This window comes from Castor canadensis, chromosome 5 (genome assembly GCF_047511655.1).
Source record: "Castor canadensis chromosome 5, mCasCan1.hap1v2, whole genome shotgun sequence".
Lineage (NCBI taxonomy): Eukaryota > Metazoa > Chordata > Mammalia > Rodentia > Castoridae > Castor > Castor canadensis.
The window spans coordinates 82325531-82351664 of record NC_133390.1 but is presented as its reverse complement, the minus strand read 5'-3'; the positions used below and the strand labels follow the sequence as shown (position 1 = coordinate 82351664).

The window sequence follows — 26134 nt, the reverse complement described above, 5'->3', positions numbered from 1 at the left end:
AGGGAGTTAAGCATGATGAAGTAGAGAATGAGTTCAATTCAGGCCAGGAGAATGGGTTCCTTCTCTGCCAGCTATTAGCTGGGTGGCCCTGAGCAGTCACCTTTTTTCTCTAGGCCTCAGTTTCTCTTTCCAGTACACATGAACACCCCTCAAAGAAGGCATCATGGCATCAGGCAGAAGCAAGAGCAGTCCATTTGACTGTCAACATACCTGGAAGAAACTCGGCCCTACACTGCCTTTTCCTCCAACAAAGCCTCATCAACCTGGATGTCTAAGTGGCTTCAGCAATTGAGACTTTCAGAACTAAGATAGGCTTCTGAAGGGCTGGCACTTATCTCAGAGTGGGTGTCATGTGTTCTGGTCACAGTCAGGCCTAGAGTGGTTGGCCCTCCCCATGTCTCGGGCCAGGCCAATCAGTCCAAGTCCTCTGGTTTGAATCATACTCTCCAGTTTTGGGAAGTCACATTCTAGTAAATAGACGAGGCACCAGGTCAGCAGGATGGTGACTGTCCAGGAACCTCAGAATCAAACTAAAATTTTCTTCCTTCCTTCTTTCTTTCTTCCCTCCTTCACTTCCCTCTCTCCCTCACTTCCCTCTCTCCCTCACTTCCCTCTCTCCCTCGCTTCCCTCCCTCCCTCCCTCTCCTTCCTTTCTTCCTTCCATTCTTTCTTTCTTTCCTTCTTTCAGACAGGTTATCACTTTATAGATCAAGCTGATCTTGCACTCACAATCTTCCTGCCTCCACCTCTGGAGTGGAGGTGTGTATAGGTTTATGCCACCATACCTGGCCAAATTAGGATATTTCTATCAGAATCTTGTGTTAGGTCAAGTTAGAAGGAACTATTTCATTCATATTTGTAAATGCTTTGGTTTATAGACCACCTTTTCATCCTCTGAGGGAGGTGTGGAACAGTGCTGGGTCACTCACTCCTAGGCACTGGGAGTGTATCATGGCCCTGCTCCTCATGAGCTCTGTATGTGGTCAGGGGGTGGGTGCTATGTAAATGTAACGGAGCTGTTCCATGTGCCACATGACCCTTGCAGTGACCTCTGAGGCTGGTAGTGTAATCACCTTCACATTGCAGATGTAGAATCTGAAGTTTAGACAAGTGCATCTCACACAGCACGCCCACACCCCTTTGCTCTACTCGTCCTTTTGGTCATTCTTCCTTCTCTCTCTACTACCTAAATGCCATCTGTCCCTTGAAGTCAAATGCTTCCTCCTCAATGAATTCTACCTCCAAAGTGGAATTAACCTCAGCTTCCTCTAATTCTGTTTTTGTTGTTGTTGTTTGTTTTTTGGTGTCTTTATTAAACTGTGATGCTTACTTGGGTCACAGGAAGCAAGAAAAGGCCCAAGATAAAGATGTAACACACAGCAGAGTGAGATAAAGAACATAGAGAGAAGCCAGGTGCATTTCAAAGGGAAGGAAGCTTGCTCCCTGTTTCTTTTATTTCAAACTGTAATATGTCATGGTACCTTTGAAGGTCATCCCCACTTCTGGCTCTAATCAATGCTAACTCCACATATGCTGTCTGCCTTCTGACACTGAGCACCGGGGAAAGGAATCGTTTGCATGGATTCACCTCTGCATCACTCCCTAGCACATGGCTCCACCAAAGGTTGAGGGCCAAAGGTTGTAAAGTGCTCAAGAAATATGTATGACACTGAATTGAGAAGAGCTTGCTGTCTGGGGGTGATAGTGATGGATGACGTGGAGATGATGTAGATAACAAGGTTATTTGAATTGAAACCCAGCCGTCACGAAGGGTGATCTGCTCACCGTGTTTCACTATGACTGAGTGAACAACAAGAGATCCATGAATCAGACCCAGAAACATAGCCCACACATTGGCACACTGAAGAGAAACTGGGAAATGGAAAAAGCATATGAGTGGTGACCACCTCATCAACTTCGGCCTGATCTATAGATTAATGTAGCAGCAATGTAGACAAGCATTGTCTTCCCCTGAGATTGTTTTAAAATGTCACTAAAAATCACTGGAAAAAAGAAAACTCTACTTATTACTCTTCTTTGAGGATGATGTAGAAAATATCCAAAAATTTTGAGTAAAAGAGAGAATCTTACTACGCAGAGTTGAGTTTTATCTAAGTTTCACTGTAGTTTCCTTGTTCTACCTTTCTGATTTTTATGTGACTGAGATTACACTGACTCTGTACATTGAATTTTTATTTACTTTTTGTATAAATAGCACATGCAAAGGTATAAAATTCAATATGTACATCAGGATAGGCAGTAAAAAGTCAGTCTCTCTCCCTCTCCCCAGCATTTTCCCAAGTCTTGAAAAAATTCTTCTGGAGGAGTCCTATATCCACCATTGTACTCTTTTGGAGAGAGTTAATAAATAGTCCTTAATCTTTCAAGGTTCGTGGGAATGAAAAATTGTCTAGAAGAAGGAAATCTGTCTCTAATGCAATATATTTGTGCTGATAAAAGATACAGTTACACTACCTCTCTGAAGTTTACATAATCAAAATTAAAATGTACCACTCTTTCTAAAGAATGTTCTCAACTGACAACAGTAGTTGGAAATACTCAACCAAGATACATTTCCTCCCCAGGCCTCCATCCTAAAGACTTCTCCAAGAGGCTCCCAGTATCTAACATTGGTTCAAAAGACTCCAAAACATAGAGATCAGAGTCTGCAGGTCTCTGGGTTGTAATCACTACAGACATTCACCACCAGTCTAGGCCCCTAAAAGGCAGGTTTCCTCTTCTCCCAAGATCAGACCTGGCAAGGACTTCCTTATCTTGTTCTGCACTAGGGTGCGTGGTAAGGGTGGGTGGGGGAATTCCAGTTCAAATGAGGCAATTTAGAGTAAGTCATTTCCATAAAGTCTTGCTCAAAATGGAATCAGTCTATACTTACCCCAACACCATCCTCTTCAAACATAGCTTCCCAACACACAAAAAGTAGGGGAGCAGAGCCCAGTACGTTTCTGGAGAGCTTGTGCTGTGTGCACTGCCCAAGGGATTAAATTGTCACAAATCTCCTGCCTGAGTATTCACCACCTACCACTTCATTGTGCATCTCTTCCTCTGCAGGCCGTTTCCAGAGTTTTTCAGGAATTGTTACTGTTTAGAAGTTTATTTGCCAGCGAAGTGAGTCTCCCCCTCTGCTCTCCCTCTCCTCACAGCACCCATCTGATAAAGTTACAGAAGGCAACTCAGATTCACAAGCCCCACCAGACCCCCACTGAATAACACATCGTCTGGCAACAGGAGGCGTTTGATTACATTTGGAAGGAATGCCTGCATCAACTCCAGTTGTCCCTGAATTGTAACTGATGGGCCTCACGTGTTGCAGCCAACAGTTTGCCTTCACCCACTCCCCTCTCTGCAATGAACCTTTCTCTGGGAAAACAAGAAACCTACGTGCCATCCTGAGTGACAGACGACAGGAGCTGTGATCCTGTAGCTCATCCCAGGCATGGTAAGAAAAAGCACATGCGGAGGGGTTTGCAACAGTAAGTCATGCTTTAAGCATGTCTGGAGAGAACCTCTGAGCCAAAAGACCACGTTCTGTAGCCTCCGTGTTCATTTGAGCTCATAGGCATCAGGCTGTTACATATTCTGTACAAGGCACCATGCTGCTCTCTCCTGTAGCAAACTTTTCTAACTCTCTTCCCCCATTCTGGCTTTTTTACTCAGTCATGTGTCTGGAGGTTATGTTTCCACTAAGATGCCCATGTCCTAACTCCAAGAACCTGTGAACATGTTATTTTACATGGCAAGGGATAACGAAAGTTGCATGTGGACTTAAACTTATTATATCTGATTTTAAATAGGTAAATCTGTGGTTTATTTGTGTGGCCTTAATGTAATTATAAAGATCCATAAATAGGGATGAGCAGAGTCAGAACTAGAGTGGTGGGATCTTGAGAGACTCTTCCTGCTATTGCTGGGTTTAAAGATGAATGAAGGAGTCGAGGTGTGCAAGCAGCCTTTATTGTCCAGAAAAGACAAGAGAATGGATTCTCCCCTACAGCTTCCTGGATTTTAGCCTTATGAGACCCATTTTAGACTTCTGACATTCAGAACTGCAAGATGAGTCGTTACAGCAGCAACAGGAAACTAATACAATTACTGTGGATCTGCTAGGTGCCCAGCCTGATACCTGGCAATAAGGGGCATTCCCAAAACATGTGCTTTATATTCACTCTCGGGGTCCAGCTAGGTAAATGGAAGCCACTTGAAGTGTTTAAGCAGGGGATGTTGAATGCAGGTCATTGGCTACACAGGTAATGAAAAAGGTTGAGAAGCCAAGCCAGGCATTAATAAGAGCAAAGGTTGCTGCACTGATGCTCCTAGGCTAGGCAAGAGGGACAAAGAGAAGACATCATGTTATTAGAGTCCAGAAGCCTGGGTTACCTAGTGGAAGCCAGGGTTACCTAGTGGAAACCAGGGTTACCTAGTGGAAGCTGGACCATAGCGGGCCTTCTCAGCAGAAACTGGACCATGGAGAGGAGAGAGCCCATCTGGAGAAGTCTGTTGAGGCCGAAGAAAGAAGAATACATCCTGGTTTCTCCCTTCCTCTGTCCTCCCATGTCTTGTCAATGATTCCCATTGGCAGCCCAGCTGGAAGCCAGCTGATGTAGGATCCTGGATCAGTAGTGCCCAGAAGAGCTAGGGAAGAGCAGTTGATAGATTTGAAGATAAATATGTAGGCTCTTCTTTTCTGCATTGATCACCTTGAATCTTGAAACATTACTTACTGTTTAAAATCCAAATTCTTTACCACGGCTTCTAAAACTCTCCACAGTCTGGCCCTTCCCTAACTTCTTTGCCCTCTTCCTGTGTTCTCCCTCATTATAACACTCTTTGTTGGCCTTTGCTCTGTTTTCAACATGACTAAACATTCCCTTCTCAGGACCCAGCACCTGTTAGAACCAATTCTGAACTCCTTCTCCCTTGTTTCTGCCTTGTCTGATGATTCATCCTCATCTGGGTCTCACCTTGTCTGTTGTTTGGTCAAAAGACACCTTTTTTCCATCTAAAATAGGTGCTCCTCACTTTAGTCACCATGATTTCCATGTTTTACTTTCCTATTATGTGAGGTGACCTTGGTTATGTGTTTACTTGTTTAGCATAACCTTCCCTAGACTGTGTCTTGTTTCATGCTATACACATGAAACATCTAGCACTGGCTAGATGTTTACCCAAATCAGTTTCTTCCTGGAAACAAAGCAGGCCTCGTTTCAGATTCTTTTGTAGGTAGGTGTGATGGAGTTCTAGCTAATGGAACTCAAGTAGAAATACAAGATGCAGCTTCCAGGTCTAGCTGTGAGAACCTCCCATGCCCACTCCTGCAAGTTTTCCCCTCCTGCCAGATATTGACAAGGCCCTAGGGTATGGTAGAGGCATGAGATGAAAGAACTCTGGGCTCTTGAATGAATAAGTGCAGGAGAGTTGCCCCAGCAACCTACATATCCACCCAGGACTGTTATGTGAATAAGAAATGAGTTCTGCGTTGACTCATTATATTAGTCTGCCTAACTAAAACAACCCCAATGCCAAGAACAGTTCCTGGTCCATAACTGGCCCTCAATGGGTAGCGATTCAATGACTGAATTTTAGACACTCAATAATAAGGTGTTCAGTGATGGGATGGCTTTTCCCCACCTTCACTCCTGATCCACTAAACACCCCAAGGACAGAAGAATGGTATTAGTTGCTATACACTGGACACCTTCCACTGAACCTAACCCTCAGTAGTTGCTATGTGGAGTTTCTAGGCAGTGTGACAAAGCATGGTCTAAAAGCATTAGTCTCCGCTGTTCTCAACAAGGTGTTCTGAATTATAGCTACCAATGTTTGTGTGGCTTTTTAGAGTTTACAAAGGGCTCTTCACTTGATCCTTCTTTACAACACTCTGAAAGGTAATTATGCTTCCCATTTTACAGATGATAAATCTAAGCTCACAGGGGTTAAGTATCTTGCATAAGAGCTTAATTTTTTTAAGTGATAAAATTAGAATTAATTCCTTATTCAACGGTCCTTATTGAGTGCTTCCAGTGGACTTGCTCCCTTGTTGAAACTTATGCACCTTGTAAGAACTCAACTTGGAGAACCCAGGTTGTGCAGGAACTGGAATTATCTTCCAGAAGATCAGTGAGAGGGCCTGATAGCCACAGAGGACAGCGAGAATTGCCTGCCTGTGTTTGCAGCTAAGGTGTTTTAGTGGGGATGTTGTTGCTGCTGCTGCCTGACTTTGTGCATGTTTCTGGGTGGTCTGCTAGACTTGTCTGAAGTCAACAACATGGCAGTGAGCCCCTCCCCAGCTCTCCCACTTGCCCAGGCTAAAGCTCTGGTGTTCCCAGCCTGCCCTTTTCCATACATTCTTTCCTCCTTCTCGTGCCAAGATTTTTTCAGTCGACAATTTAGAGTGGGTTCCAGGCCATTTAGCTCAGTCAGAGATTCAGGTGAAAGTTTCCTCCCACTCACCCCAGGCCTCAGATAACCCATCAGGGTGTGATCAGCCAGCCCGTGTGAAGGAGGGGGAAGGAAGCTTGTGGAGACTTCCAGGCACAGGATTGGAGCAAAAGTTTCTGCAGCTGCCACATTTACCCAGAATAATCTGACTGGACAAAGTATGTCGGTGATAGGTTGGTCAGAAAACTTAGGACAAAAAGTCAAAGGGGTCAGAACTTGTCTAAACAGAGAGTGCAAAGGCCCCTGGAGGGTTGCTGGCAGGCTGGGTTATTTGTGAGGGCAAAGAAGGCAAGTGCTGGTGTCTGAAGGGGCCAAAGGATGAAGAGAAAGAGAGAGACAAGATGGGCCAGTCTGTGTAGGGGCTCGGCCTTCTCCACCCCACAGACTCTCCTCTCAGTGCCTGGCGGCCTTTTTCTGTAAATAAATCCTGGCTGCTCCTCCAGTGCAGGGTGTCCCACGAACTGGTGCATCTGAGGTGGGGTGAAAGACAAATATGCCTTTTCATAATAGCTTTACACCTGGAGCAGTGGAGGACCGGTTTATTACCTTGGTAAACAAAAGTGAGAATTCAAGCAAAGTACAAACTTTGCCCAAGGCACTTCTGACAGTGCACCTTGTGTTTGTGAAGTGAACTCTGTATACACATCATGTGAAGCAATGCCAGCCTGGGCCTTTTCTCTTCTTTTCTTTTTTCTTCGTTTGCCTGATTTCCAAGGTTTGAAATTGCACCGTTTAGTGTGAAAAAATATGCGAGCCAATTTATATTGTTTTTCCAAAGATAATGGGCTCCTCGCTGCTCTTGGTGACATTTAGGGTTTGTGAGCAGGAGACAGGGTAAACCAGTTTGGGGAACACAAAGAGAGCTGGGGTTTGTATTAAGTCTTACTTAAATCAAATATTTAAAAATGATAAATGTTTATTCAGTGCCTATTTTGTACGAAGCAAAACTTTCTTTTTTCCCATTTTTATTAGGATATCTTCATTGTGCAGGGGGGTTCACTGTTACAATTCCAAATAGCCTTACTTATATTGTACATTGGATAGATGGCCCCCACCCAAAACTTTCAAAAAGACATTATTTCATTTAGTCTTCACAGCCACGTGAGGCAGGGATTATTGATCAAAATGTTCATTGTATAGGTGAGGCCATGTTACTGAAGTGATCTAGGACCCAGTGGTCTAATTCCAAATTCAGGCTTGTCTCCACTGTCCTGTAACCTCTAGTTAGGGTCACAGGCTATGTGGTGTCCTGTCACTTTGCTTCTTTTTCCTGCAACTCTCCCTCCTCCCTGCCACACACACACTCATTTTCTTCATCCTTCTCTGCTGGTGCTTAAGGAAAACAATTGGTTTACCCCATTCTTTGGTGTGTTTCTGCCCAAATGATTTCCTTACTCTGTATAGCCCCCTGGTATCCATACCACCCTCTCACCAGCCAGCACCCATGCACTTCAGTGCAAAGGAGCCATTTCCCTTCAGAACACACACAAGCCTGAAACAAAAGCAATAATAACCAAGCAGGAGCACATCTCAGGTTCAGTTGGCTCCATAAATGCCTCTGCACCCTCCCATCCCCAGCGTGAATACATCAGATAAGCTTTTGCAAAACCATCTCTGAACTTTGGGGATTCTTTTCCCCAAACAAGCCTTTGAGCCTGAAGAACTTTGCCCATCTCGGCGTGTTTGCTCCTCAAACGTTCAGCTGGGGCTTGCCCATTACCTGGCCCAGGCCAGTGAACTTTTAACTGTTTCAGCCACAGATTAATCCCCAAGCTTATAAAACAAGAGTAAACTCATTAGACTTATTTTTTTTTTTTTAAGAAATCTCAATGAATGTGTCAGCTTGTGCCTGTCTCCACAGATGAAGGATTCCTTGAGGGAACATATTAAATGGAAGCTGGATCAAGTGATGTCACAGAGGTATTGTCAACTCAGCACTTTCAGGGTACCAGAGCTATGGCTGTTTGTGCTTTGCAGGATTTCAAGAGGAAGTCCCATCACTCTCCTCCAATTCCCCTTCCTCCGTCATGCCCTACCATTGGGGCATCTTTATGAGGACTGCCTTTGTCTTTATTTATTGCAAGCTTTTAAAAAATTATTGGAACACAAATGCTTTCTTTGCAATGCAACAGATTTCAGTTGCAAATGGATTAAACATGATACCTGTGCTAAAGTCCTTGAGGGAAAAGGACTAGGGATCTCTGTGCTGAGAGACAAAATTTGGTCAAGGACTCTTCTCTGAAAACCCTGGGGAGCCAATGGTGGGATGTTTGTCCTTAAATGATATGGAAAGAGCACCTAGCCCAACCCATTTCTCTTACCGAGGAGGAAACTGATACTCAGAGGGGAGCAAGCAAGGCCAAGGTTTACACAGCCAGCAGCAACAGCCTCTGCAACTCCATGGCCAGGGCTTATAACTCTATCAGACCTGGAGATAAAGACAAAAACTGGCCTTCTATCTTGGCATGGATCCACTTATCCTGGCTTTTCATCACTGCTTGTTAATAAATATCCATAGGTTGAGTCCACCGGAAGATGTTTATTCTGACAAAAACCAGAGATGAGAAACTTGGAATGCTCTAAACATTGCCTGGAAAACTTATTTGCGGTTAAGAGATCTTAGTGTATCTTTACTTGGTTATGGTTATAGACCAGATAAGCAAGGCTTAAAAACAAATTATTCCTTCCCTACTTCCAACTTCATTCTTGTTAGCACTCTAAATTTCCGTGCTGGTGACTCTGAGGTGCTATTGGTCCCTGACATTAAGAAATGCAGTTAGCCCAAACTGAGTTCCAAACCAAAGTAACTGAGAAAATGCTGGAGTATTTATTAGAGCAAAAAGGAAGCTTAGTAATGCTCTAGACCATATTCTTCACCTTAAAGATGAATATACTGGGGCTGAGAGAGGTTAATCCTGGGTTGCTCAGTACATTAATGGACTACAAACCACTGATTTCACCAACCATGTGGAAGGAAGTTCCTTCCATTTGACAATTATAACACATCTCAGGTAATTTTTATGAATAAGAAATGGATTGTGCCCATCTCCAGGGAGCTGAATGCTTATTGAAATCTGGGCTTAATTAATACATGGACATCTGCATGAGGCATGGATCATGAGGTATCCTCACCATTTTTGTGTGTGTGTGTGTGATACTCAGGCTTGAACTCAGGGTCTACACCGTGAGCCACTCCACTAGCCCTTTTTTGGGAAGGGTTTTTTCAAGATAGGGTCTCATAGAACTATTTGCCTGGGCTGGCTTTGAACTGCGATCCTCCTGATCTCTGCCTCCTGAGTAGCTAGGATTACAGATGTGAGCCAGGCTTCTCACCATCTTTTGTTTCATGAAATACCAGTACCCAGAAATCAAGGGAATTTTCCAAGATTACAGGATGAATCAGCAAAGGCTGTGAGTCAACACACTGTCATTGGCTGAGGAATCAGGACATACATACCAGTCCTTACACTATCTCTAATCATTTGGGAGATATTGGGCAAGCTACCTCCTCTCTAAGTCTCAGTTTCCCCACCCATGGAAGGGCCTTGCTTGATGACTTCTAAGAACAGTTCAGCTCTGATGGCCTCTGGGTCTAGAATAGAAGGCTTAGGGGTATTTCATGTCTAAAACATGATGCTTCAAAGTCAGAAATCAATTGCCACAAACACCTCCAGGAATTTCAAAACATGAAGGATAAATGAGTTCTGCCTCCAAAACATAAAGACACAATGTGTCCTTAGCAATTGATATTCAAAATAATAATGACAATAAATTTGATTTTATTTTTTCCATAATTTTTTTTAACCTCTTGGTTTCTGCAATCAATTGTGTGCTCACAAGGGCAAGCATTTAGCACAAGTAACTAATGTCAGGCAAATGGAAAACTCAGAAGTATGGTATCTTTATCATTTTTACTTTTGAGGAATAAGAAAAATAAATATTTATTGAATACTTGCCACACGCCATGCAGTTTATATATACTCTCTTACTTAAAATCTATAAACAATAATAATTTGCCTAGAACGTACAAAACCATTAAGTAGTAAAGTCTAAGTGAAATCAGCTTTCCTGATGTTAAAACTCACATTTCCTATAATTCTAAGTTAAATACATGGTGAAAGCCATATTTTTGGTTAGAAAAATTGCTTTTCCATATGAGAAATAAATTAAATATAATAACATTTTATTGAGTGTCACAAAGAACAACATGTTGGCTTTCTTGGGCTACAACAGCTGAACATCTATGAAAACAGGTCAAAGAATATCAGGAATTACTCTGACTTTCACTGATCATTTAGGAGGGAGAGAATACCTTATCTAGAATTATTTCCATCTATTTACTATGTTCATGGGATCAAAGACCAAGTGGTTGTGATTTTAGACCTGCATGTTACTTTGCATGTGCATAGGCTTTTATCTTGACCTGTTCCTAGTTATTCAATCCTGTACTTCTCCGAGGAATATAGGCCAATGTTAGAGCAGACTTGAAAAACTGGCCTCTGATTCAGTGTCCTTTGAGGGGAAGTTTCCTCAAAGTTGCTCATACACAAATCAACTTGGAACTAGATGCTATAAGTTCATTCAACCTCAGATGCTTTTGACACACTGCAAGGCCAGTGTTATGAAGATAAATGAGATCCTTGAACTGACCTTGACCACCTAACCAAACCTAGACCTAGAACTGAGGGAAAAACATGAGAGGCTCCATTGTCCTGTACCTGCTTCCAGGATCTGGGGGTGGCAGAAAGTACTGCCTTTTCTGTTTGGACTTTCACCAGAATGGATGTTACTGGGCCCATTTTATCATCAAAAACTTGTCAGAAAACCAGAGAATAGCAAAGTTTAAAATGACTGAAGATTTAGCTACCATTTCATTTGATTTTCCCCTTTTAAGAATGAGTTTATGAGATTTGGAGAGTAGAAGGTTGTCTGAGGTTACCAACAGAGCATGGGACAAGACTAGGACTAACATCCTTCTCCTGCCTCTGGACTCAGTGCTTCTTTACTGCTATTATCTCATTGTCATGGTAATAGAAAAGACATTTGTCTAGAAGGAAAGGAGGTTGGTCTTTGTTTAATGAAAAAGAATGACCCAATGGATAGAAGATCTGTACTTCCTCACACTACAGAGACTCATGGTTATGTTGCCCTGAATCTGTGGCTCAGAAACAAAACACCAGACCTTTCCATGAGTGCACATTACCTTCCCTGGATCTGGAATAGCCTCCTATGTCTCCTCATTGCTCCTTTAGACCCAACTCCATCACTTCCTCTGTGGAGGCATGGTGGGTTTATACTGAGTCAACATGGGTAAGCTAGACCTATGATTCCCAGATTCTCCCTTCCCTGCATTGTTCCATAATAGCATTGACCAAAAGGGATGTTTTATATAACTGGAATACAAAATGAAACTACCGTGTTTTAATTCTAGAAGGCTGGGGTGAGTCACCATATGTTGTGGTATCTTGCACATGTTGTCTCTGGTCTGCCAGGTCACCTGATTTGGGTGAAGCAGCAACTGAGACCTCAGTTTCTCCAGTCCCCACAAACTCAACTCTTGCAGCAACTCTGAATCTTACCAGCATGGATAGCTCCACAGGTCACCAACATCACTGCTGCAGGCATTGAGAAACAGAAATAGGCTCCAGTGTGACCTTGCAGGGTCCATTCTTGCTTTTTTGCTTTCTCCCACCCCTCTCCCATTTCCCTTTACCAACTACCTGCTCCTCTGACCTCAAGTCTAATATCAAGCCCAGAAGCAACAGTCTCACGTAATTAGTCAGTACCTACTGTTGTGTGTATTATGCCCTGATAATAAATCTATAGTACATGTAGTGTTTCTACTTCCTTGATTGAATCCTAACTGTCCAGGAGTTTTCTGTGATCCTCAGAATGAATCTGTTCTCTGCCACATACCTCTACTGCAACATGTAAAATACCATGCTGTCCTCCATGATTGACAGTCTCTCTCCCACTGGAGAGGTCAGTTGACTGGCAATGCATCGTGTGCTTACTTTGTGCCCAACACTGTTACGAGCAGTTTTTAGTCTTCCAATAATGCAATAAGGCAGCAATGTTGCCATTATTTTCATTTTATCTGTAAGGCATCTGAGGATTAGGCAAGTTAAATGATTTGCCCATGCTTTCACAACTAGGAAAGGAGACCCACATTCAGAACCAGGCATCCTGTCCCCAGAACCAGCAGTCTTCCCCTCTCTAGAGTTGCCATTCAAGAAGAAACCTCTTCCAGGAATGAATGAGTGGTCAATGGACTTAACTTGAGGAGAGAATGACTTTTCTAGGAAAATGAGGGAAGGCTGATGAGAAGAGAAGCTTAGGACCGAGGATCCTACTGTACCCTATGCTTTCAGACAAGTGCTATTCTTTCAGATAAGAAGTTAGCATTGTAAATGATGCATCACCAAGATCTTGTTAGCGAGCAAGAGCCTAGCAAATATGCATCACCTGAAAGCCATCAGCGTGCTCTCCAGGAGCAGTAAATACCAACAATGCAGCACAGCTCTTGACAAGCCTGCTTTTCTTCCCAGCCCAGGTAGATGCCTCACCCTGGGTGGAACCCCATTCTGTGGGTCTCCCTGTGTGGAGGGCTGAGTCTGAGCCTAGCTGGAGCCTGTGTGGGAATGCAGGTGCAGGCATGCAATTAGTGTTTAACAGTTAAGGTGTGTGTGTGTGTGTGTATGTGTGTGTGTGTGTGTGTGTGTGTGACTTTTTGAGACAGAGACTCCCCATGTAGCCCATGCTGCCCTTGAACTAATGATCCTCCTGCCTCCACCTCCTAAGTGTTAGAACTATAGGCATGTGCCACCATGCCCAGCTAACACTTCAGTTTTTGTATGAATAATGAAACATGTCTTTAAAACTATACTTTTGCATGTAGTAAACATAGATTGTGACTCATTTAATTTTTAATGTGGCCATCAACTTCTAGATCTCAAACTAGAAAAAAAATCAAGCATGGATTTTAAATCAGAGAATTTGGGGCAGTCGAGTGTTATAGGTTGTTCAATTAGCAAATGGATTTTCCCTGGTCCCTTCTACATAAGGGCTACAGAAGTTTAAAGTCTCTGTATTATACGTAACGTGCCAAACATACACACATGAAAAGAATAAACAAATAAAAGACAAGACAAACATGGAAAAGTTAAGATATGTAGAAGAAAAAATGGAGAGAAATCAGTTGGTACTACACAGCAAGGTCAAATACCCATTTTGCTCTGCTAGGGCACAGAAGGGAGACAGACAAAAGTCTAGAAGCTTTGTGCAACTTGAAGTACTGCACTTTTCACTCAAGAAAGAAAAATCTACATTATATTCAATGCATCATTAGTGTTCAGTGTTGCTATTATGTAAATGCTCCGTATGAGCCATGAGAAGGTATTATAACACTTGAATTCATGGCTTGTACTCATGGCTAGACATAGAGTAGACTTGAATTTATCTAGTCCAATCTTTCATTCACAGATGAGAAAACTGAGGCTCTGTGAAGATAGATCTTCTAGTTCCAACAGATACTAGGAGACTTAAGAAACCTCCAGGAACCCCCCCTCCCCCCAATATCTTCCTAGTCAGGAAGCAGCAGTATCAGGCTGACACCTGGGGCTCCTTGATGCAACATCTCACCTGCTGCCAGGGTCCACAACACCCCCACGTCTCTGTCAGATGCTAAAGCAAGATACTCAGAGTGCGCTGATCTGATGCTCACTGGCAATAAAATGCTGTTGTGCAGCCTGCTGCATCTTCTAACCTTCCTGAAACTTTAGCCCAAGCTCATTCTTCCCACACTTCAGAGCTAGCTTTCCCAATAGCCTCTGCCACATCCCAAAGTACCCTCGACAGGAAACTCACAAAATACAAAGGGGGAAAGGGGGTCCTGAGAATGAGGAAAGCGTAGCTTAGGAGTCTGACATTCCGTTCTCTTTCAAATCTTCCTAGTGGGAATGTTACCTCCAGAATAAAATGCCACCGGTGCAGAGGGTCTAAAACCACTCTAGTTCAATTCATTTATTGGAAGATATTGAGGACCAGAGAAGACAAGTGCCCTACCCGAGGACACACAGAGGGTGGCAAACTGTGGCTAGAAGATTCTTGTTTCAGAGTGTTGATATCCTATGGCTTGGAAAACCAGATCTTTACTTTTGAGAATTTGAGATGTTTTCAATTTGATCGGAATTAACAGGTTAGAGAGCACAGAGACTTTATAATTCCTACTACCTGTCACATTTATGTGCTTTGTGTCTCGTTGGAAACAAAACACCTTCCCTTATTGCTTCCAGATGACAAGTTCTGCAAACATTTTATTTTTTATAGAAATTAACATTGTATTTTTTCTCAGACTTCAAAAATCTGTATTGTAATTTACTGATGATCCAAATTGAAATGAAAAATTGAAGGAAGTATTCAAAATAGAGTTATGTGCTTATATATACATTTTAAAGTTTTTAATTATACAACTAAGATAAGTTACATGTAGAAAGTTACAGAATAGAAATAAAAAAGAAGGAAATTAAAATAACTTGTAATTGCATCTTGCAAAGATAATGCTGTTTATGTAATTGTGCTACTATCTTTCCAGCCACTTTCCTATGGAAATATATACACATTTTCCACATTGTTTCTGTAACCCACTGTGATGGATGGTGACCACATTACCATGTCGATATGCCAGCAAGTACATACTTTTAAATAGCTTCTTGGGATGTGTCAGGCAAAGTGAGATGCAATTATGAGTGAAACATGGCCTGGTCCTCAGGGCACTTAACAGGCCAAATTAGTCAGCGTAAGAAAGAAAACAGGCTCCCTCAGGTCAGGAGTAACGTTCTTTCTCCTGGTTTATTTTTATTATTAGGCAAAGCCTGTCTCCCTACCCCTATTTTCCCAACTCCAATATGTTTAAATCAGTTACTTTAATCAGTTGTCTTCAGGTCACATTGTCCTACTCATTTACTTTTGATCCATGAGCAATCAAGATTCTTAGTCGTGGTGCTTTTAGAACTGTGAGCCCCTGCATGGTATGGCAGAGCCTGGCTCTCAGCAGCTGTGAAACCAAACCCTTCCACCATCAGGTGCTGCCAACATGCTTTAAGGAGAAATGGGTCCTAGCTTGAGGGACTAGAGGGCTTTCTTATGTCACAGTGTTCCTAAAGCAAGAGGAGGACTCTCCCAGTGTTACCGAGAACTCTCTTCTCCTGGACGCTTGCTGAGGCCCACACAGGCTGGCGAGGTAGGATGGGCTCTACAAAAAGGGAAACTGAGACTCAGAGTCACAAAGCCATGTGACTGAGGCCCAGCCTAGCAGAGGCAGAGAGGAATCAGGAGGAAGCCCCAGCCTTGTGATCCTAGCCCAGCATTCTTTTCACTTTTTCCTTTGTCCAATAAAGGCATGGCTGACTTTGATGAAGAAACTGAATAAGTCTGCTTTACACACATACACACACACACAAAACATACATGTGGGTACCTTCCTATAAAAGCAGGCAATCCCAACTGAATGCTTCCAGGCATTCTGTAAGTGCTCCCACCCTGGAAGGATCTGCTTCATCTAGTGGTCCTTCCGCCATTGTTATAACCTGATTCATACTTAAATATCCTTTGGTGTGCAGTCCACCCACAGCAAGAGACCGTCTCCAAACAAGCCAGGATCCCTTCCACTGGGGTTTTCCAGTCCTTCAATGCAATGCCCCAGGGCATGCTCTCCACCAGCAGGCAGAGCCAAGAGGCTTAATGTGCTGAATCCCAGACAATAGATACCCAGTGAGAACCTTAAAAGAGTAAGGCGAAGGGCTAGACTGTGATGAAAACCCTGAGTTGAGATGATGTAAAACCTACCTTCTAGAAAGCATGCCGTAACATTAAGGTATTGTAACACTATATACACAGTATGTTTTATGATTCATCAGCTTTGTCTCACCTGACTCTGACAACAGCCTTATAAAAGCCTTATATAATCCCATTTACCAGATGAAGATGGCAAGGTTGAGAGAGGCTCACTGACAGGGCCACGATTAGACAGTTAATAGCACAGATTGAACCTAAGCTTCTTCTGACTCTGAAATCAGTGTCCTCACCTTCCCAAACATCAGCCTCAATATGATACATGGTTTTTAATCCCCAATGTGATCCCTAGTTGAGCATGGTGAGGCTCACTCTCTGCATTACCCAATGAGGAACTAGGCTCCAAGGCAGGAAGAGACTTAGCTGAGGTCATCAGGAGCTTTCTGACTTCAAGGCCTCGGGCTTTCCCTCCTCACTTGGTCCTTGTTGTGGAATAGCCCCTCAGAGGGCATGGGATCATGAAGTAACCAAGAGTCACAATGATTCATAGCAGATTGTGAGTAACCACGGGAGCTCTAGACAAATGCTCTGGGTACCTCTGCTGAGAAGTTCCCTAAAGCCCCTGCTCCTGCCCACCATGTGGGTGTAATGTATGTTTTGAGATAAAGTCAATTTCCTCTTAGGTGTTGTCACCTGTGATCATCCCTCAGGTTGAGGCCAACATGCCACCTTCTAGTGACCAGGCATAGAATCATACTTTAGAATACCCAGCTATCAACTGACAATGTGGTTTCTTTCAAGAAAACTGTGAAGACAGAGGCAAGGGAGAAAGTTGTTAAGGGAGGGCAGAAATAAAGATGAACACTGGCATTGTCAACTGTCTATTCTTAAAAACGACTAAAGCTCATTTTCAGGGACTCCAGCCTGCTCCTTTCACCATGGACAGAGCAGGGTTTGGTTTACACTCTTTATTTCAGAGATGCTGGGTGGGGGCAATGAAGGGTGAGACCAGTTAGGCACCTGCTGCAGAAACCTAATGAGATGGATCCTTAACGTGGCATCATGTCAAGAAGAAGACACATATTGAAGAAACACTTCCAGAAGAATGAACCGGTCTTAGGACTAGATGGTGATGAGAAGGAAAGCAGAGGAGAGAAGCTTAGTTCCGAGGCATCCAGGCACAAGTGCACGCCGTGCTCAGAGCTCAGGACCAGAGGAGAGAGGTTGGAACCATAGGATATGCTGAGGCGGCGTATCTGGAGCCAGGTCCTCCAAATCCACCCTAAGAATTCACAGACAGTGCTGCAAGCACCACCAGCCCTAAAGGCTGAATCAGGAGGCATTTGAGAGTGGGGAGTGGAAGAGAATAGCAAAACTCATGGTGAATACATGAGGATTCTGGGCAGGAACAAGTAGGCTCCACTGTTCCTCTATAGCCCATTATTTTCATAGATTGTTTGGTAGACAGACGGTCTCAGAGTCACATTGATAGTGAGTGACTTGTGAATCTGAGGAAAGAAGATTCCTCTTCTTCCTTCCTTCTCTAGAAAACAGTTGTCTTGGGGAAATGCTGTGTAAATTATACTAATTTATTCATGGGTAAATTGTCAGTTTAATATGTCATACCAATAAACGACTAATTTTGTAACTGAAATTAAATACTTACCAATTTGAGAAACTAGAACTTTAAGGAGGAAGCACTAACAGACTGGAAAAACCCAGTGAATTTTTTTTTCAGACCAAATTATAGGAAACCCACAGAGCTCCAGCATCCTATAGTGATGTCTGTAGCAAAAGGAAAAAGCACGAATGGAATTGGGGCTATCTTGCCAGCTCCTCAGCCCACCCCAATCTCTAGCAGAGGTGAGGTCAGCTGTAAAACAGACTGCTGCACTCCTGAGGGGGCTGGTGCTGCTCCTGGGACACAGCCGGAAGCCACGTGTGCTGTGTCTCACAGAGAGTCTAGTATGTCGCCTTCCTGAGCACCAGCTGCTTGGTATCTCTCAACAAGTAATGTTTTCAGCAGTAACTCCTGACAGTGCAAATGCGTGTAAGCCACGGACTTCACTTTAGTAAAAAATAGTTCTTCGTTAAGTTTTTTGGACTTTCCAGGCCCTACACTGAGCAATGGAGTATAATGTTGAACTGAAGGTGAGCTCTATGCCTATACTCAACTGTTTGGTAGAGTAAAAGCTCTACCAAATCTCACAGCTGGAAGAGACCTTAGAGAATGTCTAGGTGTAGACAATGGAAGAAGAAACACAGAATGGCAAAAAGAGCCCAGAATTTGGGGTGACGACTGAGTCTGTCAGTTGTAACCTACACTGCAATGATCTTAGACAAATTTATGTTATTACAAAATGAGACTGATGCATAGTATTCTGTAGAGGGGAAAAAGGGGGGATGCTCATTATGATAGGAAAACACTGAACAGATACAAGTTATTGTCAGTGAGATAGTTTTTTTGTTTTTGGTTTTTGGTTTTTTGGTTTTTTTTTTTTAATCTTTCTTGAAACAAGGTTTTGCTGTGTTGTCCATACTGGTCTCTACTTTGGTCTCAAGCAATAGCTGAGATTATAACATGATGTGTACCACCATGCTTGGTGAGATATTTTATTTTAAAAAAGAAAAAAAGAGGAAGGAGAGTTGGAAGGAAGGAAAATGGCAGGAAATACTATGCTTATGTGCATCTCTTGAAAAAATACTAAATGCCTATCAAATTCTTCCTGATTTTTCTATCCTCTCTTGCGTGTATTCACACTGGTAAGCAGTTACTAGACAATAAATCAGTCAAGATGCTAATATTAGTTGCAATATTGTACAATAATTTGTGTAATAGAGGCCAACATTGCTTTGAATAGAAGGGGGATATGTTTTATGCTTGTGCATATATTATTAAAGAACTCACCAAAATAAAAACACATGCGTTGGAAGTTATTGCTGTTGTTCTTATTTTTATTAACAGAGTACCTGAATGGGTTGCTTACCATGTGTGCACTTCTGCAATACAGCTTCTAGTTAAACAGAGAATTCTGATATAAGAAGCCTGGAATGATCAAAAAGTGAAAGATGTGTGTAGATAATTGGAGGTTTCAGAACAAACAAGAAGAGTTGTGTTCACTTAAAATCTGAAGTCAGTAGTAAAATACTGTGTGGACAAGGAAAAGTCATTGTTGCTTCATACAAAAGAAAAAAGAGAAGAATATATACATCCAAATATACTTATAATACTTTTCTTTTATGGATCTGAAAAATGAAATCCATGCCTTTCCAATGAGTAAGTCTATCTTGTTGAGAATATCACAGATGAGAACATGGATTTCAGTAATTATAGAGCTATATTACTGAAGTATGTTTTTCAATTTTATGCTAACATCTCTGGTCTTAAAATGAGAACAACAAAATCTGTAGGAATGTTATTAAAAGAAAAAAGCAAGTAGAATTTATGGAGTGTCTTCTATGTGCCGGACACTATGGGTATATATCTCATTGCCTCATTACTACCTGTCACCATGCTCTCTCCCAGCTAGATCTTCAGACAGTGTGACCTCTTACTGCCCAGCATATTTTTCAGGATCTCCTCTGACAACACTTGCTTCTTCCTATGCCATTATTAACCCAAATGACTCTCCCCTTCGGGATTCCACCTGGGCACAAATCCTCCTAGGTTCTCCTGTTCCATATTTCCCCAGCAGCCAACACCTCCCTATCATGTATTACCACGGAGGCTAACAATAGACTATGGTCTTACCTCCTAGTTAAAGGTCATGAGGAAGTGACCATGTTACTTTTTTCACTGTCATGAGCCCTGTGCACAGGGAAGTTCCTAATACAGAATGTTCTCAATGTTGGTTGAACGAACAAATGAATGAGTTATTACTTAAATAAGTTTATACCTAAGCTGAGTATTACCAGTGTCAAATTTACAGACAGTAAGTGAGGATCAGAGAGGTCTAGTAAGTGTTCACACTGCTAGTAGCTCTTAGATCCAGTAGGTCTCAGAGCTGAAACAAATGGCTGATTGTTCTCTCCAGTGACTGCCAGCCAAAGTAGGAGAATCCTGCAGTCCTGATGTTGATCCTCCCATTTCCCCTTTGCTGGTCCTTAGTTAGAAAACATTACTGCAAAACAAAGGACTCAAAGCAATCAATCTATGGTACAGGGGCCAGCAATTCATATGGAACCCAGAGCACCCAGAACCTCTGCTAAAGACCAATCCCACCTGGTCAATGTCTTCTGCATGGTCCTACCCAAGCTGCAAGCTGGGGGTAGGGGAGGGGTGATGACGAGCACAGACATATCCTGACTTTCTGGCTGCTGACAGACTCTTCCAGGGTGTTGAGATAACACACAAATAGGAGAAATAGTCCTTTATACTAGCAAGAGTCAGGAAAAGAAGCCACTGGCCTAGGAATCAGAAAGGATGCCTCTGCCTTTCTTTACCTGTGACCTTTGCAGAGCCACTTGTTTCTCTTTTAGAGTTTTAGTTTCCACACATGCAAGGTTTGATGAATGGACTAGAATCAGGGAAGTGAACCAGATCAGATGCTCAGATTTTTTTTTGTCCTGTTTTGTAAAGCATGGATTGAATTGTGTCCCCTCAAAATCTATGTTGACATCCTATTCTCTTGTACCCCAGAATACGACCTTAATTAGAGATAGGGTCATACAGAGCTAAAGATAAAATGAGGTCATTAAGGTATATCATAGTCTAATATGACTGGTGTCCTTGTAAAAGAGGGAATTTAGACACACGCAGATATGCATTCAGGGAAAATACCATGTAGACATGAAGATCTACCTTTAAGTTATGAAGACAGACCTAGAGCAGATCCTTCCTTCACAGCCCTCAGAAAGAATCTACCCAGCTAACACCATGATTTTGAACTTTAGTGCCCAGGCCTGAGACAATAACTTCTGTTGTTGAAGCCACAAAGTCTTCTGTGATACCTTATGGTAGTCCTAGCAAAGTAACACACCTCAACTTTCACCACGTTCCTTATCATTCTGTATTTTCTTCTACCAAGCTGCATGGCCCATTTACCTTGTCAAGTCGCTTTTTAGGCAGGTTAAAACCTGTCATCCTTGGAAGACACAATCCCAAAGTTCTTTTTGAATGATTTTTCATCACTATTCCCTGAAAATCTTTAAAATCTAAGCAGCTAGGGTCACATTCTACAAGAAGTTCTATTTCAGAATATGGTTTTAGACGGAATACTCTCAAGCTGTGGTATATTGGTAAATGTTTAATCACCAGCTCTTGAGGGGATGGAAGAAAAGGCCTTGATTTGTAGTGTTTTCCAGTTTTTCACCATGGCAGATTTCAAGCTGCTGGCATGACCTCACTGAAAGTGGAGATGTGAGTAAGGTAAGAACGTGCCATTGGCTCTGGTGAGCTGGAAGGAGTGGTTTTGACACACCATTGCCCCCTGCAATCCCAGTGCTCTACAAGCCAGGCACTGAGATCTTTGCTCCTGGTGGCCTTATATCTAAACTCTTTAAACCACCTGAGCTGAGTATCAGGAAATCTCCATCTTAATCCAGGCTCTTCTTTTGATTCAATGAGTGAGCTGTGGCAAGAATCAACATTTGCTAAATAAGGTTTGAACAAATTAGGGGTTAGTAGTTTGGTCTCTATACCACTTAGGATAATATGGAGGCAAGTAAACTAGGACTTACAACTCTTCTCAATCAAAGGTATTTTGCCTATAAATACTTAAAATATTGGGAATCTAGATCAGGCTTATTTTGGTAATGAGCAAACATTGCTTATTAAAAAGGAGTGACTTTTGAGGTCCTTTCAGCTGAGATGTTTTGTGTTCCTTCATGATTCTAGACTAGAGTTCTCAATCTCAACGAGTCTTAAAAAGGAAGCACAGAAGGAAGTAGTTGAAGAAGGACAGCCAGCAGGTAGCCAGTCCCCAAGAACAACACAATGGAGAAACATAAGCCAAAACCATTGGATAGGCCCCAGTGATGTCAGACATTTCCCGGGTATGTTTCTTCCAGAAGACTCCTCTAACAATTTATGTGAAGGGAGGAATTTTTTTACCTACTCTTGGAAGGCACCCAGGTCTGGGGTGGAAGGTGGCAGATGTTTAACGGCCCATGGTAACACTGCACAGCAATTAGGGCAGGAAGTATAGAAAGCTGTATTGCCCTGAAACTGTTGAGGTGGAATTGAGGTCAGATGATTACAGTTCCTCTGACTTGCATTAAACCTTCTGTCCCAACTGGATGTCTTCTTCCATTGATTGGGGGATCTGGGAGAGCAGGGGATGGATTTCTAAAGAAAAGGATCCTTCATAAAGCTGTGGCCCAAGCATGTGCACGATAGGTTAGCATGGAGCTTTAGAAAACACCAGAGCGGAGAATGCCATCCCTCTTGTTGATGGAAGTCATGTATCTGCTGCCAACATGGAAGGTGGGTTAAAAGGGAATTTCTGAACCCAAGAGAACAGGTAGCAGATAATAGTGATTGTCTAGGTAACAGATCATAAGCCTAATCAATCAGAACCAGTGATGAAATGGACTTTGTTCTTGGGGGCCAGGCTCTTCATTAAAGCATATAACTTCTCCCTCAGACCTCCCTTCTGTTGACATTTCTGGACTCTCTCTTGTCTCTGTGGACTGGCCTCTGAACTTGCCAGTGTTGATTGAAGGTAATACAGCCTTTTCTTGTAAGCTGTATTTATACTTGGGTACAGAATAAGATTGAATAAATATCATCCCAGAAACCTCAGCCATGGAAAGGGATCCACAACCTCCAAGGGGTTTAATATTCCTGTAAAGAAGCAAGACCTTTGAGGGAATGTAGATCTATGGGTACAAAAGTATCCTGGCTTTTCTCTCTCCATGCTTGAGGAATGATAAGGGGATTTTAATATGGTCAAAGAATTTTAGGCCCAGAAAGGGCCTTGGAAATAGAATTCGGGTCAAAGAAATAATGCTGGTTCTACCTTTAAGATATCCAATATCCAATCATCTTTTGCTATCCTGATCCAAACTACCAGTGTCTCTCCCTAGAATATTCTAATTACCTTCTACTTGCCTCCCCCGCTTTATCTTCAAGCCCCTTAGACGTTGCATGGCGTAGAAGTAAGTCCCTTAGAATCTACACCCCTCTGCTTGAATCCCTGCCTTGATGCCCCATTTCTCTTGGAGTGAAACCCCAAGTCCTCAAAATAACCTACACAGTTTTACAGAGCTAGGTTTATATTGTCTCTCTGACCTTATTTTCCACTATTCTTTCTGGCCCTCCACCCTCTGACCATTCTGCTCTGGCCATGTCAGCCTCCTTGTTCCTAGAAGATGCTCCTGGCTTTGCTCTGTCTTGGCATGTGCTTCCCATGGATATCTGCTTGGATAACTTCCTCCTTCACTCTATTTCTACATCAGCTTGCAAGTCGTTCCCTCCCACCCCAAACCTGGGACTTCTGCTCTCCTTATGCTACTTTCTCTCATAGGACTTGGCACCTCTTAGCACAATAGATACTTTTTACATTTATCATGTTGATTAACATTTGTCTCTGGCTGCTAGGGTGCTAGCTCTACAAAGTCAGAGATAATCCTTCTTGCTGCCTGAAGTATGACTGTCTTATGGTTAAGCTGCCTGAATGGAAGAGAATGTCATTAAAAAGAATGTAACTTAAAAGTTTCTGAAGTAGTTTTAACCTCACAGAACAGTTGCAAAAATAGTACAAAGAATCCAACATTTCCTTTGAGAATACTTAATGATATTAATATCACCATTAGTAATCATAGTAGTAATGACATTTGTAGAACCCTTTAGGTTAAAAGGCTTTCCTTCCCTTCCCTTCCCTTTTTTTTCTTTCCCATGCTTTAGTCTGCCAATCACTTCCTACATTTCAAGAAAGGGAGGGCAAAGATTACTATACCCATGAACAGAAGAAAAGAGTGAGGCTCACCAAAGTCAGATGACATCCTGCCCAAGGTCTCACAGTTGGAAAGAGCAAGAGCAGAGCTGGGAGTGGAGCCAAGTCTTCCTAACACGTGGTTGGGTACTGCTTCTGCACAGTGCCACCATTTACAATCAAACTCTTGACACGAGTTGCTGCCTGGGTTAAGAGTGGCTCTCTGACAAAGTGAAGATGACAGAAGCTTCATGTAAGCTGGGATGCCCCTGAACAGCTGTCACCCACACTACAAAGGGTTGAGTCACCCGCATTCTTGCCCTGTTTACTGCACGTGCTCCCTTCACTCAGTCCCTGTGTGCCCTGTGCCCATAATACCAATGGGAGGTGGTGCTGCCAGCCAGGGATGACCAGAGGGTCCTTAGGCGCCCTCCAGCCTGATGACTGAGATGCCACCTGGTACCCACTGACAGCTGCAGGACCTCCAGTTTGGCCCCAGGAGAGTAGGAGCAGGGTGTCAGGAGGGGAAAGACCTCCTGCCTCTGCCCCAGGGCATCATCATGGTGTAGATTGAACAACTTTCTGATTGTCTCCAGGCCTCAGTACCCTCAGCTGTAAAATGGGAAGAAGAAATGGCTCTGAGACGGAGTATGATTCCTGATCCTGAGTTTTCTCAGCCCACCATTCCTTTATATTAAGAAAGAAGCAGTAGGCCTGATCCTGCCAGGCATGGAGAAACAATAGCAGAGGCAAAAAAAGGGGGCAAGAAGTATCAAAGGGAGAGGTGTCTGATGTAGAAGCTCCCATGAGGATCAGATGAGTTAGCATAGACCAAGTGTGTGGTCAATGGTCAAATAATATTTGCAATAACAGTGATGAGAAAGGCATCTGCCCTTCAGTCTTGTCCCATGCCTGCCACCTGACCTAAGCCAGGCCCTTGCTCGCTCGTTCCTGAAATTCTGCAGTTACTTCCAATGTGGTCTCCTGGTCACCAGAGCCCCTTCACCACCCTAATATTCCCACTGCCCTCAGAGGATTTTTCCTAAACACAGCTACACCATGTATCCTTTTCTTGCTCAAAGTCTTCACTATCTCCCCAGCACCTCCTGAGATAGCTTCCACTGATTCACCCTGGCAGTTAAGCCTCTCAACCCACAAAGCCATGCAGCCTGTCTTCCCCACTTACTCCAACTATTCCCCACACTTGTGCAGTGCTTCAGTAAACCTGTTCTCTACTGCCCACAGACATGTGCTGGTCCTCCACCCCTGGCTAAAAGCAAGAAGCTGGTAGAATAGTGAAGAAATCAGATTTTAGAGTCAGAAAACTTGAGTTTGAGTAGCTATGTGGACTTGAGCAAGTTGTATGACTTCTCTGATCTTCAGTTTCTTCATCCCTAAAAAAGATTTAATAATTGTACCTCCTGGAGGGATAAAAGGATGTAAAGCAATTGATGTGCAGTGACCACTCAATGAGTGCTTTTCATTGATTAATCATTCATTTCTCATACTGACTGTTTTTCTCCACCCCATGCCTGTGGTCTTCCTGTCAGCCTGATGAAACCTTCCCTGTTCCTCATGCTTCACACACTTGAAGCACTCCTTTCTTTCCTTTTAACAATGTAGTGACTTGATTAGGCTTATTTTTCCTTCCGAAATGTGAAGCTCCTGAAGGTAGGGAGGATCCTGTCTCTCACATGTCTCTTTATCTTTCTGGGAATCTAGGACAGTGTCCAGCACCTAGAAGATGTCAATCAGGCTATGTCGGATGAAAGAATAAAGGAAAGAGATCGTAGAAGGCTCAAAAGATCACAGAACTTTGGGGAAAGTAAAGTTTGGAGAAGCATCCTGAAATCCTAAGAGTAGCATACCACTTCCTAAAATGAGGAACATAGCCTGGCTGAGCATGGGCTCTGAGTTAGGCATGTTTCCTTTTAGCACAGGATGAAGCCTCCAGAGAGTTGAGGTTGCAGGGAGCTGGCTGTCTCTGCCCAGGGCCCTGTTGCACTGTAGCG

The 26134-nt window shown here is 42.9% G+C and overlaps 1 long non-coding RNA gene across 2 annotated transcripts in view; it reads left to right on the top strand.

The window, feature by feature from the left end:
- Positions 1-19169, top strand: part of LOC109700983 (uncharacterized) — a 75514-nt gene extending 56345 nt beyond the window's left edge. The window contains exons 2-3 of one of the 2 annotated variants that reach the window (XR_012447995.1): positions 3070-3457; positions 8278-19169. This is a non-coding gene — a long non-coding RNA (uncharacterized lncRNA). The remainder of the gene's footprint in view (positions 1-3069; positions 3458-8277) is intronic. The other variant, XR_012447994.1, reaches the window with a different exon arrangement.
- The last annotated feature ends 6965 nt before the right edge of the window (positions 19170-26134 follow it).